At 38.5% G+C, this 16,891-nt stretch overlaps 1 long non-coding RNA gene across 1 annotated transcript in view; it reads left to right on the plus strand.

Annotated features, from left to right (window-relative positions):
• The window catches only part of LOC129046438 (uncharacterized), a 142,778-nt gene extending 126,651 nt beyond the window's left edge, over positions 1-16,127 (plus strand). The window contains exons 5-7 of the long non-coding RNA XR_008507736.1: positions 5,462-5,569; positions 7,727-7,893; positions 16,082-16,127. This is a non-coding gene — a long non-coding RNA (uncharacterized LOC129046438). The remainder of the gene's footprint in view (positions 1-5,461; positions 5,570-7,726; positions 7,894-16,081) is intronic.
• The last annotated feature ends 764 nt before the right edge of the window (positions 16,128-16,891 follow it).

The following is a 16,891-nucleotide window of genomic DNA, read 5'->3' on the forward strand; positions in this document are numbered from 1 at the left end:
CAAGTCATCTGTTTTTTAAAGTGGATTGTCTTTGTTATTGAGTTGTGTGATGGTGAGTTATATATATCAAATTGGCAAGGCTATGGTGCCCAATTGTTGAGTCAAACACTTGTTTACATATTGCTGTGAAGATATTCTGTAGATGTGATTACTATTTACAGTTGACTTTAAGTAAAAGAGACTACCCTTGGTAAGAAGGGTGGACTTCAACCCCATCAGTTGAAGACCTTAAGAGCAAAAACTGAGGTTTCCTGAAAAAGAAAGAATTCTGCCTCAAGACCAGAAATCCTGCTTGAGTTTCCAGCCTACAGGCCAGACCCCATAATCATGTGAGCCAATTCCTTAAAATAAATCTATTTATATGTTTTTCTTTCTTTGTGTTTAAGTATGTATATACATATGTATTATATAAATAATATATGTACATACGTAAGTATATACTTCTGTAAAAATATGATATATAAGTACGCATATGTACTGTATACACATGTGCACACACACCATCTATATGCATATATGTTCCATTGGTTCTGTTTCTCTGGAGAACCCTGGCTGATATAAATTGTTAAAGTTCTTTGTATATTTATATATTCTGGATACTAGATCCTTATTAAATATATGAAAATTGAACCCTTGTTTTGGTTAAGCCACTCCAGTTGGGTTCATTACATGCAGCCATAAAATCCTCAATGAATCTCAAGGTTTTCTGAGGAGGATCAGATAGAAAAATGCATGTAAAACACTTGGAACAATGCTTGACACATAACTCAGTTAATATTATTATTATTTTATCACATTTGAATTCATTTAGAGCAACGAGCCCTACACCACTCAGTAAACCTTAAAGATATTCATTATTCAGCAAACGCTTTTGAGTCTCTATTAAGTATATGATACTGTGTGGAGTATGATGCGAGCTCAACTTGGTGGTGTGCAGCCTGTGTAGTCATACAGGGTCCTGTGCCTGGTTTAATGTTCTGCTGCCATCACCTTAAAATTCTTATTAAGTCTTGAACAAGAGGTTCTGCATTTTTATTTTGCACTGGGCTCTGCACATTATGTAGCCAATTTTGTTATGATGACTAGAAATTTTTTTGCTGTTCAGAATAATAACTTATGTTTCTAAAAATTACCATGTGTTCTTCAGGAAACATTAAATCTTGCTAAATATACTCTAAGAAGACTGAGAAATATACAGTACCTTTAGAAACACCTTGCCAAACATGATGTAAATACGTGAGACTTTGACATTTAACAGGTAAGCTTTACTTACCTGAAAAATTCACTTGTTTAGAAGAGTCAAGAGCCTGATAAATGAAATATAAATATATTTTGCAATAAAAAGAAAGAGTGCAACTGCAGGCTTTGTTGTGGTAGTAGTGGTCGGAAGTTGGGGAGTTTGCTTTGCTAAGGTTTTGGGGGATTAGGAAGTAAAACTTTGGAAGTAGTTATCTTCTCCCCAGTCATTATTGGTATGATACACAGGAACTCACAGTGAGCCATGAGACAAGTGGCTTAACCTCTCTTTATCTTCATTTCCCTTTCTATAAAATGAGAATGATGAACAGCTGGCTAGTCTATGCACAGCATCAGATTTTTAGCCCTGTCCTTTTCTCTGAATTTTCCCTCTCAAAGACGTATTGAGCATCTACTATGTACTATGCTTCATTCTCAGCATTAGGGACGCATAGTTGAGTGAGGGTCCTTGTTCTCAAGATTATGTTCTTGAAAAGAGAGAGATGATAAACCTGCCAAGGTAAATAGGATCACTTCAGACGGCAGTAAATGTAAAAGAGGATTAAATGGGCGGAACTGTCAGGGAAAAGCTTTCTGGGGAGGTGACACGTAAGTTGAGATCTGAATTATGGCCATGAGGAAGTCAGGTGAGGATGTAGAGAAACGCATCCTTAACAGAAGGCACCTCAAGAGCAAAGGCCTCATGAGTGGAGTGGGCTTGGTTTGTGTGGAGACGGGGAGAGGCCATGTGACTATAGAACAGGAGCAAGGGAGCAGGGCAGGCTGTGAGAGCAGATGGACAGGTGCCAGAGCAAGTAAGGCTTTGCCGCCCCAGGGCAAGAGTTTGGATTTCATTCTGGTTCAGGGAGAGGTCTTTGGAGGGTTTTAAGCAGGAGAAAAATGTAATCTGATTTATGCTTCAGAAAGATTCCCCTTGTTGGCTGCTCTGTGGAGGAATCAGATGGACTGAAGGTTGGCAAGGCTGGTGGCAGTGACCCCTTCAGGGGGTGCTGCGTCAGTCCAGGAGAAAGGAGATGGGGCTTTGACTAGGGTCCTGGTCTTGGGAACTAGTAAGCAGTAGTTGGATTCAGGATATACTTTGGAAGTAGAGCTGACAGGACTTAGTGTTGGATTGAATATCAGGGTGAGGAAAGGAGAGAGTTTTTTGTTTTAATACATTTCACCGTAGAAAGCTTGGGAAATTCAGGGAAGCATTCAGCAGGCTATGTGTTTTATTATGTAATATGATTTACATTTAATATTAAACCTAGCTTTCTCTTGCACAAGGAGACCTTTACCCTTATTGACCATTATTGCTACCCTTTTGAAGATTTCAGTGCACCTTTACTTATTAGATGCCTGGAAGATTCTTGAAATTAGGAAAAAAAAAAAAAAACAATAGGAAAGAAAAACCTGCTTCACCCTGCTTAATACAGAATTTCCTAACTTTATTTGAACTTTTTCCTTTTTTTTTTTTTTTAAGATTTATTTATTTTAGAGAGAGAGAGAGCACAAGCAGGAGGGGCAGAAATAGAGGGAGAGAGAATCCGAAGCAGACTCCACGTGGAGTGCGGAGCCCAATTCCGGGCTCAGTCTCACAACCCTGACATCATGACCTGAGCCAAAACCAAGAGTCAGACACTTAACTGACTGCGCCACTCAGACACCCCTAACCTTTTAAATTTTTTGATGGTTGTTTTGTACAATATCTATTACCATCTCTATCAACTATCAGCAGAAAACATGACCTAATACTGTACTGGTTCTCTCCCTCTCATTTTTATTTCCCTTACCTATAAAAGTTAGATTTGCAGGTTCTAAGCTCAGAATCCTTTACTGCATGCACCAACACAGTTCTTCATAAGGACTCCATGAGGACTTAACCTTCCACTGGCTTTTATCCCTTCTCTTAACATTCTAGGAGGCAAATATTGCCTAGATTACATTGTTCTATAGTGTTTTTAATTGTGTTCCTAATCCAGAGCTGTTCTATCTACCGGTTATTCTTATAAAAGAGGTGGGGAACTTGTGTCAAATGATGTTTAAAATTGACATTGTCTCCCAAATACCTTATCTTTCTCTTAACATAGAGGGTGACAGCCAGTGGTATATGAATTACATTGTTAACATACAACTGGTAGAAATGAGGGAAACTGAGTTTTAAACCTGAGAATGCACATCTAGGTTTGTAAGTATATACAGTCAAAACTCCTTAATGTAAGTCTCTATTTAAACTGTAATTTGGGAGCAACCACAGTGGGCATTTAGTGAGGTTCCAAATATCCCATGTGGACAGAACAAAAATATATTTTCTTTGTCCTTGCATGACTTGGAATTGTCTAAAATGTCAAGAAGAAAAAAATATCATTAAAAAGATAGATAGATATTGTTAATAATAATATTGAAAGCTTTTATGCCCCAGCAGTTGGTGCTGCTTATACCATTCAGGTGGATATTGTGTGCCTTACTTACACTCAGCTTAATTTTAAGATTTTAATAAATGAAAAAATCTGTAGGAAGTGTGGTATATTATCACACTTAAAGCAGCCAATTAAATTAGTCCCTTGATATAAGCTACTTTATAAACTCATTTATCACCCAAGTTAGCTTGGCCTGACCTTTCTACCCCTTCTTGGATAAGGATGGAAGCAATTTCTCAGTAGCAAAATTATTGATTTTTTTTTTTGACAGAGCTCCTTTTCTAGTTTGATTTTCCTTCTTTTGTGCACTTCTATTCTTGTGTCACCTTCTCAGAGACTGGAGTCCCATTTATATGTTGGCAAGCAAAATGCTGTTTAAAAGAGTATGGGAAGCTGTATCTTAATGTCCAACCTAATTAGCCACACCTAAACAATTTATGAAGGCATTGTGCTCAATTTATCTTATTCAATAAACAGAAGAACATGTTGATTATCTTCTGAAGCTTGGCATGCTTGCCAAGCAAATGTCAATCCTTCTTTTGTTGCACTATTGAACCTTGTGTGCTCTGATACCTTTTTCCTGAATTTTCATACGGATTCCTACATGTTAAATGATGATCATTTTGTCACATGCAATATTGACATAGATTATTTGCTCGGCTAAACATTGAAAATGTTTCCCTTTATCAGTAACTTTTCATGGTTTGGCAAGGTATTTCCTCCCAGGGAATAATTAGAAGGTAACTATAGCCTTTTACCAGATTTGAGAGATTTAAAGAAAATAACTATCTTATTACAAAAATTGCATCTGAGGGCAGTCTTTGTAAAAGATAGAGATTTTCCCAGAAAAATAAGGGGGGCAGGGTCATGGATGGAAGAGTACTTACACTTACTGAGTATCCATTATAAGCCAGAAACTGTGCTGGGAGTTTTATGTACATTATTTCCTTTAACATGAGGCCTTTCTTTTATCTGCATTCTGTGGTGAAACCGAGGCTCACGGAGGTCAAATAACTCATGCACCAACTAATGGATATTTGGCCTGGGATCTAACACCAAGTCTACTGGACTAAATTCTATCCCTTCCATTCCACTATGCTTTGCTGCTTTGGTTGGCATGATCAGTGGGATTCCCACACTCTGAGGGTTGCAGCAACCCAGTGATCACAGCTCATTCAGATGCACAGAGTTCCCTTGACAGGTTTCTCAGTAGTGTTGATGGAGGGGCAAGAGACCCTTATTACATGTAATTCTGATCTTTTACCCAGGGTTAAAAGCATATAGTCTCCTAGTGTAAGTCTGGGATACCGAAAATCTCTCTGTGCCCTTTCATAGAGAAACGAGACTATCACTGCTTCCTAACAATGGTGGTCTGAGTTTTCTCTTGGTAGCTAGGATTTTGTTCTAAGGAAGGACATTATTATACATTTTCCTCTGTGCTACCCACAGAGGTAACCACTTAGGCCACTTAGGCCAACTGCACGCATTACTGATAGGTCCAGTACCCTAGTTTTCTAGACTATTATTCTTAGTATTCATAAAGCTGTTGGGATGTCTGTTTAAGAGAAACCAACAAAGAATCATAAGAGTGACAATACTGTGCTTATCCACACTTTCGTAAACATTAATGCTAAAAAGAAATTCCTTTTTGCTTTGGATTATATTAAAGTTCCTTAAACAGTCCATTGTTTAAGGACTGTTGAATTCGAAAACAAGCAAGCAAAAAATGAGAACTGGTCTCAGAAATTTTTCTTAATAAAATATATTGGCATTTCTCTTACCCTGATACCTCTGATTTCCCCCAGGCCAAGGTTGAAGTCACCAGGAACCTTATTTTGAAAGAAGCAAAATGGAGTCCATCTGAGTAATCAAGTTAATTTCTTTCCAGCAACTAAGGACATCAGAGATCCAAAGTAAGCTCAAATTTTAAAATTTACTTATTTTCTGACTATTAAGTTATATCATTTTACTAAAATTTTTAGAAAATGCACATGAAAGAAGAAAATTAAAATTATCTGTGATCACATACACCTAAAGATAACCATTATTAACATTTGATGTACGTCTTGTCTTTTGTATTTTAAATAACATTGGCATACTAATCAGGATTCTTAGCCTACAAGCCACAGAAAGAGTGGCCACTCCTTGAATTAGAAAGGAATTTACTGAAAAGATATTTGGTAGCTCAGAAATTCATGAGAACACCTGGGGGACCAGTCCTGGAAAAGAGTAGGAGTAGAAGTGACCAAGGGAGTTGAAAACCAGATAATACCACAGAATTATTCTGGTGCAGCTCCCATACTGTCATGATAAAGACCTTTCCCTGAAGCCAATACTTCTGCCACAGCCAGCCCAGACACTGATGGAGGTGTTGCTGGTCCCACTGTCCCCAGAAACTGTGTCGTCTCACTGATAGGATGAGTTTTTGCCATCCTTGCTTCTGTGGCTCATTGGCTCCCAATCCCAAGTCTGGGTCAGTCTGGGTCCTTGATCAAGTCCAGGTTATATGTCTACTCCAGCTGTCAGGGGATGATGACGTAAAAGGTTCTTAATCCCTTGCCTCTGTAAAGGTAGGAGGCCTTCACGGCACAAGAATCACATGGTGGGAAATTCCCCAAACTTGGGATGGGAGTTTAGATGCTGAGCCGCTAAAATCCCACTTGATGTCTGCCACAATGAGCTCATACAGCTTTATATAGCTCTGTATCCTGCTTTTCTCTCAAGCATTAAATCATGACTATTTTCCTAAAACATGAAGTATTTTCCAAAATTAGGGTTTTCGGTGACTCTATAATAACAGTCTTGATTTGATCGATAAATAGCATATGTGATATTAACTGTCCAAAAACGGCTTAAAAAGCCTGGCGGTTACAAAGGTAGAAGCATCAATCTTAGCACAGAGCTATCTGAATTATTTTTCTAGCTTCAGTTAGCACTCAGCTGGGAGAAGTCAGCCTCTTGAGCTGACTTCATATCTTGGGGCACTGCCTGAAATGGCCTAGTTAACCTGAATGAGGCACGACTGACTAGAGAGGACAGGTTTGGAAGCTGCCTCTGCCTGCTAGGCTGGGGCAGGCAGTGGGGGCACAGGCCCCACAGCAGGAGCTAGAAGGGAGTTCAGTCCAAGAGCAAAGGAACTCTATATTAGCTGGCCTGGTTGTGGGCTAGTCAGGAGGCTGCCAGCTTTGGGGCATGATGTGAAGGAAGAATCCCAAAGCTGGTGATAGTCATGGATTGGAATTCTAGCCCTTGGCCTGAGATTCAGGAGCAGCCCTGGCCTGAAAAATAGAAACAAGGTGGGTTTTAGTTCTAGAAAAATTCATGATGGGTAAGTGACCAAGACGGGAACAAGAAACATAGCAGGGCCCAGTTACAAGACCAGTGAATAGGGTAGGACCAGGTCTTACAAGCCTGGGTATCAGAACTAGTGCAGATATCCAGCAGCATGATACTGAATTCCAGGCTCACTTACCTTAAGTTGTTCCTGACTAATGTTGGGTCTGGGAGCTTGGTTGTAGGGAAGAGGTTGACAGAACAACTTCAGATGGAGCCCAGGGATTCCCATTAAGCACAGCTTCATGGTCTCAGAACAAGGCTGTGAGAGAGAAGCTCCATTAGTTGAGGTTGAAGTCAGACTAGAAAGAAAGGGCACAGTACTCCATGTGAAGGCTCTGGGGAAAACCTGCCTTCTCCCCATCATTGTCGTTTCTTTGGAGGCTGTGGAGACTTTCTTCTTTTGTTCTCAGTGGGACCACATTAAAAAGTCAGCTTCTCTTCCCGTTCAATTTGTATGTGGTGTTTTGATCCCTATGGGTTTTTTGAGAATTCTAATACAGTTTTCAGATGCCCCGGTAATGATTTGCAGATACCATGGCTCAATGAGTTTGCCCTGCAGTCCCTTATCTTTAGATGGTCTGCAACTTGTTGCATGTTTGAAGGATCCAGCACAGCAACACAGAACCAAAAGTACATGTGGAGTTAGAGCCCCAGGTACTAGAGTGGAATTAGTTGGAGTAGCATTTGTCATTCTACTTCATGTAACATCGTGTTTTCATTCCATGGAATTTCAGCCACAAGAACATTATTCACGGAGTGTGTTTGTGGCATATTTTGCACTGACTACCAAGAGAGAACACTGCATTGACCACGACGTAATTACACTTCCTTCTGCATTCCTTCGTTCATGATTGACATGTGGAATCTGCCCAGGACTGATTGTGAACCCTGCAAAACCACAGTACGATAAATTATCGTCATCATTCCTCAGAAGGCTGTGTCACATTTGCCCACAATCATTGGATGAACCTACCTTTTAAAAATAGATGTGTTTTTGCACTCTTGAAACTACTTATTTTCTTACTCTTTGTCACAGCCAGCCTAGTTTAAGCTGACGGTAAAAAGAGGTTTTGGAGGTTTTCCACCACAAGGTTATTTAAAGTTCTTTGAGCTGCCGCCAGACCTTCATTTAGCATTTTAATAAACTTCCTGGGCCAAGGAGTAATTTTCCTGTATCCTCTTTGTCCTCAGCATGAAGTAATAGTACAAAAGAGGGTCATCATTTTTAGGCCAGTCATCTGCATTAATTATAAAATTATCCTTACGAATAACCAGATATAAGGTCTGGGATAGAGAAAAGGGGGAGCGGGCTTCTTTCTGTGGTTAACATTTAACAGGGGAGTCATAGACACATCAAAGATTTAAGAAAGTGCCAACAGAAATATTTTTTCACACAGATACTTAGAAAGGACATTAAAAGAAACCACATACCGTCAAGTTATCGCAAGATAACTAGAATTAAATTGCCCAAACATTTGCTTACTTGTGGTGTCCTTATCTGGAGACTCTCTATAGGCAGAAGTACCAATAGACTCCCATGTTTACATGGTGATATGGAAATCGGCCTCCAAAACAGTTCATTGTAAGGATCCTTAGAGAATTGTTTGGAACCCAAATCTCTGGGTGCAATGTGATGTCACTTTTCAGTGTTTCTAGGCTTTGGGCCAGAACTCAGTTTCAGGAAAATAATTGCAAAAATGTTTAAATAATTTGCATGAGGTTTGTGAAAGCAAAGGAAAAGCTGCCTGCTCCATTCCCAGAGGAGATTTCAAGACACAATCAATGTTAGGCCGCAAAACACTGTTTAGACAGAATAATTATCAGCCCTTTCCCTTCTCTTTCATTATTAAACTGAGGCCTATTCCCTCTGAGGGTTTCACCTGGCATATGGAAAGACTGTTGTTGCTAAGTCCTTTTTATGGATGTTCAAATAGGCTAAGTAAATTCAGAGTTTACTAAATTGGCTCATTCGTGGATATTATTTGACATGAAGTTGCCTCTATGTCATGATTAGCTTTTTTGTTCCTATTCATGTTATAATCCAGTATGATGGAATTATATAGGGTCGTTTCAAACTATGTGAAGAATTCTTGAAAATGGATCCCCATTCATTCATTGTTGACTCCTTAAAAGCGAGCTCAAAGAACCCTAAGTGACAGGATCATCAAAACAACACACAGAAGGATGCAGTGGGTGGAATCGTATTAAGACAAAAAAGTGAAGCCATGTTTAAATCGTGTTACAGCTATCAATGCCCAAATTACAGTACAGTTATTTCTTTAGGGAACTACTTAAAGTATTGTTCGAGTTGAATCAAAGTTATTTTTTTACAGAGATTCTTGAAACGACATTATCTGATTTAAAGAGACATGGCTACTTTTCATGTGGTAGCTTATTGATTTTGATAGCGTGGGAGTGAATACGTTGAGTAAGTGGCACTGAGAGAGGGCACGCAAATACCATTTTACTTCTCCCTCCTCCCATACTGCCTATTCAAACCCACCCCCTGAAACTCGTTTTCCCCTTGCCTTTGGGGAGGGTCGACCGTAAGGAACAATTACAAATATCTATTTATATGTACATTCTTAGCTAACAAGATGTCTTTTGGACACTTTTAACCAAAAGTGAGACTTATGTTAGTAATTAACACCTAGTCCTGTGTAATAGTTAAGACTTAAAACATTGATTTGAAGTTAAGTGTCTTTTCCTACGTGGAGCCGCCAGTAGGAAAAGGGGAGAAGTCGACGACTTCTCTCTTTATTCTGCCTTTTCTTTCCTGCCACTCACTGTGACTTCTGACCCCTCCAGGGTTGGGATGTGAGTGAGGGAGAAAACAAGGGGTAGAGAAATAGGCAAAGGTTTCCTTGATGGGTACCCTCCTGAGCTGGTGTTGGTCCTCTTCAGAACTGGTGAGTGGTTAAGCCTGACTTTTTCTCTCATGGACACATCTATGGATTTTCTTTGACTCCCAAATCTTTGGGGATCTCTTACTTGGAAGGGCCTTTGAAAAATAGAGACCTATCTCTTCCAACTGGTCCTTTCTAATGCTTCCATTAGCTCTTGAGTATCTAGCAAAAAACTTGTACCTCTTTATGCTCGTCTCCTCACCTTTCTAGGTGCTCCTTCCGGGCAGATCCTTGAACAGCCCTGGCCTGACTCGCTCATTCATGGCTTCATCTACTCCATGCAACACTGATCTGATGTCACTTATACTGTAGTGACTCCTCTCTACTCTGTGGCTGAAGGAGGCTTGTGCCAGTACATATTTTTTCAGGCTGTGTCAGTCTTGCAGTTCCCATCTCATAGGGAATGGGATGCTTCCTAGGTGGTCCCAAAAGGACCTTCTCACATTTGAGGTGAAGAAGAAGTATCTCCTGCCCCACCTGATCTTTAAGGGAGATAGAGTCTCAACACAACTCTTTCCAAAGATATCTTTTCTCTTGGTCTCTCCAACCTCTTTTTTAGGGTGGAGTTAGTAGTTTCTGCCAACTCTTTTGTAAGTCCTGCTTAGATGGCCTTGAAACTCACTTTGGAAAGTTGCTGTAGATGAAATCCAAGACGACTGCAAATGACTATGCCGTTTGTATCCTACATAAAGATGTCACACTAAGGGGATGAGTGAATGCTGAATTCCGGCCCTTGCTCCTTTAGCAACACAGGGTGCCAGAAGGGGGCACTTTCTCGTAATTCACCTACCCAGTGGGGTTGCTTTTTTGCTAATTTGCACAAAGGCACCTACTGCCTTGGAGCCCTGGTTGAAGCTGAGACAGAGTCCCATTTAAAATCCCATTTTTAGTTAGATGACTTGTAGGGTTGGTGGTTTCTCTAAATGAAAACCACTGCAGATATTGATGACACTTGTGACAGCCATTCAACTGAATGTCAGAAGTCACCAAGAGGCCAAAGAACACCCATTTGTTATCTTACCACTTTTTATTAAAACAAAATATCCTATTTTTTAAAGTAGAGGTTTCTTTTCAACAAGAGTGCCAAGGCACTTCTGTGGGAAAAGAATAGTCTTTTCAACAAAAGGTGCTTGGACAGCCAGGTATCCACATGCAAAAAGAAAAAAAGAAAAAAGAAAAAAAAGACCCCCTACATCACATCATGTACAAAAATTAACTCAAAATGGGTTATAGATCCAAATAAAAGAGCAAACACTCTTAGAAGAAAACATAGGAACAAATCTCTGTGGCCTTGGATTAAGTCAGGGCTTCTCAGATACAGCACCAAAGCACAAGCTGCCGAAGAAAAATCGATCAATTGGATTTAATCAAAATTAAAAATTTTTGTGTTTCAGAGAATGCCATCAAGAAAGTGAAAAGTTACACCCAAAACTAACATAACACTGTATGTTAATATTACATTTGAATTTTTTTAAAAAAATATTTAAAAAATTAACTATACCATCAGATAAATGAAGCTCTTTATCAGGAGGAAAAAAAAAAAGAGAGTGAAAAGACAATTCACAGAAAGGGAGAAAAATGTTAGCAGATTACATATCTGATAAAATATATAAAGAACTCACAACTGCAGAAAAGACAACATAGGGGCACCCGGGTGGCTCAGTCGGTTAAATGTCTGGCTTCGGCTCAGCTCATGATCCTGGGGTTCTGGGATCAAGTCCCGTACTGGGCTCCTCACTCAGTGGGGAGCCTGCTTCTCCCTCTGCCTGCTGGTCCCTCTGCTTGTGCTCTCTCTCTACCTGTCTCTCTCTCTGACAAATAAATAAATCTTAAAAAAAAAAAAAAGACAACCTAAAAATGGACAAAGGATCTGAAGAGACATTTCTTCAAAGAAGATATTCAAATGACCAATAAGCACATGAAAAGGTGCTCAACACCATTAGCCATTAGGAAATGTTATTAAAACCACAATGAGATGCCATGTCACACCCACGAAAATAGCCATAATAAAAAAGATAATAACAGGTTTTGGTGAGGATGTAGAGAAATCAGAAACCTCACACACTGCTGGTAAAAATGTAAAATGGTGCAGCTACTTTGGAAAACAGTTTGGCAGTTCTTGACAAAGTTAAATATCAAGTTACCACATCACTCAGAGAGTCTGCTTAGGACATTCAACACAAAAGAATTGAAAATGTAGGTTCACACAAAAACTTGTACATGAATGTTCATAACAGCATCATTCATTATAGCCAAAATGTGGGGGGAAAAAACCCAAATGACTATCAACTCATGAACTGTTAAACAAAATGTGCTATATCCATGCAATGGAATATTACTGAGCAATAAAAAGGAATGAAGAACTGATTAGTGCTACAAGATGGAAGAACCTTGAAAAAATGCCATGTCAAAAAAGTCAGTCACAAAAGACCACATATAGTATAGTTCCACTTATATAAAATGTCCAGAATAGGCAAATCCATAGAGACAGAAAGTAGAATAGTGGTTGCCTAGGGCAGTTTTATTTTGGGATAGTTCATTGCTAGTGTATAGACATAAATTGATTTTTGTATATTGATCTTGTGTCCTGCAACTTTGCTGAACTTTTTTTGTTTATTGGTCTTGTAGTGTATTCCTTAGGATTTTCTGTATACAAGAATGTTTCAGCTACAATAAAGATAATTTTACTTGTTTTTCTATCTGGATGCCTTTGATTTATTTTGTTTGCCCGACTTAACTGGCTAGAACCTCTAGTACTCTGTTGAACAGAAGCGAATGTAGGCATCTTTGTCTTATTCCTCATCATAGGGAAAAGCATTCAGTCTTTCATCATAAAGAATGATTTTGCTGTAGATTTTTTGGAGAGGCCCTTTTGTCAGGTTGAGGAAATTTTCTTCTGTTCCAAGTTTGTTAATAGATTTTGTTTTTTCTAAAATCATGACTATATGTAGAATTTTGTCAAATGCTTTTCTATGTCTAATGAGTTGAATATATGTTTTTCATTTTTATTCTCTTAATATGGCAGTTATAATGAATGACTTTCATATGTGAAACCAATCTTTTATTCCTAGGGTAAATTCCACTTGGTCATGGTATATAAGCCTTTTCATATATTGCTGGATTTAGTTTGCTCGTATTTTGAGGATTTTTACATCTACATTTATAAGGCCTTTTATTTATTTATTTTTTAAAAAAAGATTTTATTTATTTATTTGACAGATAGAGACACAGCGAGAGAGGGAACACAAACAGGGGGAGTGGGAGAAGGAGAAGCAGGCTCCCCAACGAGCAGGGAGCCCAATGTGGGGCTCCATCCCAGTTCCCTGGGGCCATGACCTGAGCCCAAAGTCAGGCCAACGCTTAACAACTGAGCCACCCAGGCGCCTCTGTAAGGCCTTGTATTTTGCTTTCTCTCAGCCTGTTTTGTCTGTTTAACTTTGAGCATTGTGTCTTTAGCTATGCAAAGTTTTCCAGCTTTTATGCAATTGAACTGGTCAGTATTTTCCTTATGCTTTCATAGTATTTTTTTCTTGTTGAGAAAGATCTTTACTACTCCAAGAACATAAAACTATTTGCCTGAAGTTATCTTTAATATGGTCATTATTTTATTTTTTTTATGTTTAGAGAATTAATCAAATGGGAATTGATCTTTATATAAGCTATAAGGTAAAGACCCAATGGCCTGTTTTTAAAAATTCATTTAGTAATTCACCACTTTATTAAAAATCATCAATAAAATTCTTAAACATCTGCAAAGTGCTAAACATCATTCCAAGCACTGTAAATAAATAAAACTTAAAAAAAAAAAAAGCCAGACAAGGTCCCTGTTCTCATATAGCTTACATGAAGGAGTGATTCAACAAAAAATTAGGCAAAAAAATAAATAAGGTATATCACATAGCTAGAAGTGCAATGAAGGAAATAAAACAAGATGATATGATGGAGAATAATAGAGCTTTGTTAGATACTATGGTCAGGGAAAGCTCTATTCTAAGATAGTATATTTGTGTTGAGGATCCAGCCATTGGAACACCCAAGAAAAGAGTGTTCCAGGCAGAAGAGCAAATAAGCACAGGCAAAGGCTCTGAGCAAGCGTAGTGTATTCAAGCAACAACAGAATAAAACCCTTCTATGGATGGAGTGAAGTGAGTGAGATAGAGAATATCACCAGATGAGGCAGAGTGTTGGATTAGGGCTAGTTCAGGCAGGGACTTTCAGGCCACATTAAAAAAGACAGTGAAGATGCCTGGGTGGATCAGTTGGCTACGTGTCTGCCTTCGGCTCGGGTCATGCATGATTCCAGGGGCCTGGAATCGAGTCCAGGTCGGGTTCCCTTCTCAGCAGGGGGTCTGGTTCTCCCTCCGCCCTTCCCCACCACTTGTGCTCTCTCTCTCTCTCTCCCCTAAATAAATAAATAAACTTAAAAAAAAAAAGTTAAAAAAAAGAAGACAGTGAAAGTTATTAAGTAGGAGAACATCTGATCCAACTTATATTTGAAAAGGGCCCTGTGACTATGAATGTGGAGAACAAATTGTAGTAGGGCAGTAGAGAAAGTGGCCAGATGAGTTAGAAGGGATGATAGTGGCTTGAACTAAGGGGGTACATATGAATATGGAGAGAATTGGACAGATTTAAATTATATTTTGGAGACAATAATAATAACTGACATTTATTGAACACATGCAATGCATCAACTACCGTTCTAATCCCTTAAGAACTCATTAATCCCAACCATTACCCTATGAATTAGATAATAGCATTATTCTTGTTTTACAGATAACAACTTGATCAAGTGTAGATAGGTTACCCAAGGTTACAGAATTGGTCAATGGTAGAGCCAGGATGCGGACATAGATAGCTTGGTTTCAGAACTCGTGTTCTTAAGCACTCATTTTTACTCTCTCTCTCTCTTAAGCAGAACCAATGGATGTGCTGGTAGAGTGAATGTTGGAGGTTGAAGGAAAAGTAGAAATCAGAGATGACTCAGGTTTTTGCACTGATCACCTTGGTGCATAGGGGTTTATTTACTAAGATAGGAAATATTAGGGGAGCTATAATCTGTGCTATAATCTGTGTTTATATGTTTGGTGATAGGGGTGGGAAAGGTAGTAGTGGAAGGGAAATTAACTTGTTCTGGTTTAGAAATATTAAATTTTAGATGTCACAAGTGGAATGTCAGATAGGCAGTTTATGTAGGACACTAGGGTTTAGGAGTTAGATAAGGGTTAGACTCATAGGTAGGGAACTGGTATTTAAAGTCAGATTTTCAGCGGTGCCTGGGTGGCTCTGTCAGTTAAGCATCTGACTCTTGATTTCGGCTCAGGTCTTGATCTCAGGGTTGTGAGATCGAGCCCCACGTCAGGCTCCATGCCTAGTATGGAGCCTGCTTAAGATTCTCTCTCTCCCTCTCCCTCTGCCCTTTTCTCCTCCCCCTCTCTAAAAAAGATAATAAACAAAATAAAGTCAGATTTTCAGATAAGGGAGATCTAAAAAAGAAAATAGTAGGGTCAATGTTCAAGTTCTGGTGCACAAAGATGGAGAAGGAGAAGCCAGTAAATGAGACATAAAGGAGCAGCCCATGATGTATGGGGAAAGCTTCTGGAGTGTGGTATCCTGGAAGTCATGAGGCAACTATTCCAAGATACAGGTTATTGAACAGCCCATCCCTTTCCCAATTGATCTGAAATTCTACTTTTATCATATTAAAAAAAAAAATTTACCTCCCCCCAAATATTTACCCAGAATCTTCCACCTTACCTGTCTATTCTGCCCTAAGCACAAACAAGGTGTTATATTAACCGTTGCCTTATATTAGGTTGTAATTTTTAAAAAGTTTCTGACTGCTCTCACATATTAGTTTTTTAAGATCTGCACTAACTTGTCATATTCCAAATAATCCCATTGGAATGGCGTTGGATTTACACAGTCCCTTGGGGGAATATTGATGTCTTCATAACAGTCAGTTCTCACTAGGAAAAGGGTATGCTCCTCTTCCATGCAGGTTTTTTCCTATATCCTCAGCAAAGATTTATGGTTTTCTTCCTGGAGGTCTAGCATGCTTGCTCGTAAATTTATTCCTGGATATTTTATGGTTCTGGTTGCTAACATATATCAGCTTCTTTTTATTGCAGTCCTTAATTGATTATTGCTGGGTTTATTAGAGTTCTTTGTTGTAACCCACAGATACCAACTCTGACCAACTTGAGCCAAAAGGGAACTGAATAGAAGCAAATGGGGAAATTCATTTGATTAAAGGTCGATTGATGAACCCAGCTCAGAATACAACTTTTTATAATAACAAGAAAAGGTATTTTAATTAATACATTTTATAAAAGTAATAATCAAAGTTAAAACCCAGTAAAGAGGCTTAAAGTGGGAACATGTTAATATCTTTATTATATAAATAACTCCTAAAATTTTAAAACACTATGAACCCAAAAGATAAATGTACAAAGGACAAAAATAAACACTCTACAAAGTAGAAAAAAAACAATTAACAAATATATGAAAAATTCATCAGCCTCACTATTAGTAAAAGAAATGTCATATAACAAGTACTACTTTTTCATCTGCCAAATTAACAAAGTTTTTTGTTTTGTTTTGTTTCCTAAACCCTTAGTAGAGTTTAGGAAACAAAAAATTGAGTATTTTTATCCATAGTTGGTAAAATGTAAAATGGTATAAGTGTCAGAAGCCTTAAGGATGTTTGCAAGTGTATGAGGTCATTGACTTAGTAGTTAAACTTTTAGGGTTCTATCTTTTGAAAATGATTTTAAATATGGAATAAATTTTATATGCAGCTTTATTTATGGAATAGTAAAATACTGGAAGCAGCTCACATGTGGGAAATGGTTAAGGATGTTATAGCACATCCACTTAGTAGAATATTAAGTGAAATTTAAATGTGAGCCTTATGAAAGCTAAATAATAACTAGAATTGCTAATGTTTACTATGTGGAGGGGAAAAAAACACCAGTTGTCTGGAAGGAAATA

This window comes from Mirounga angustirostris, unplaced genomic scaffold, assembly GCF_029215605.1.
Source record: "Mirounga angustirostris isolate CCGP_5_RB_7025 unplaced genomic scaffold, mMirAng1.0.hap1 SCAF_7, whole genome shotgun sequence".
Lineage (NCBI taxonomy): Eukaryota > Metazoa > Chordata > Mammalia > Carnivora > Phocidae > Mirounga > Mirounga angustirostris.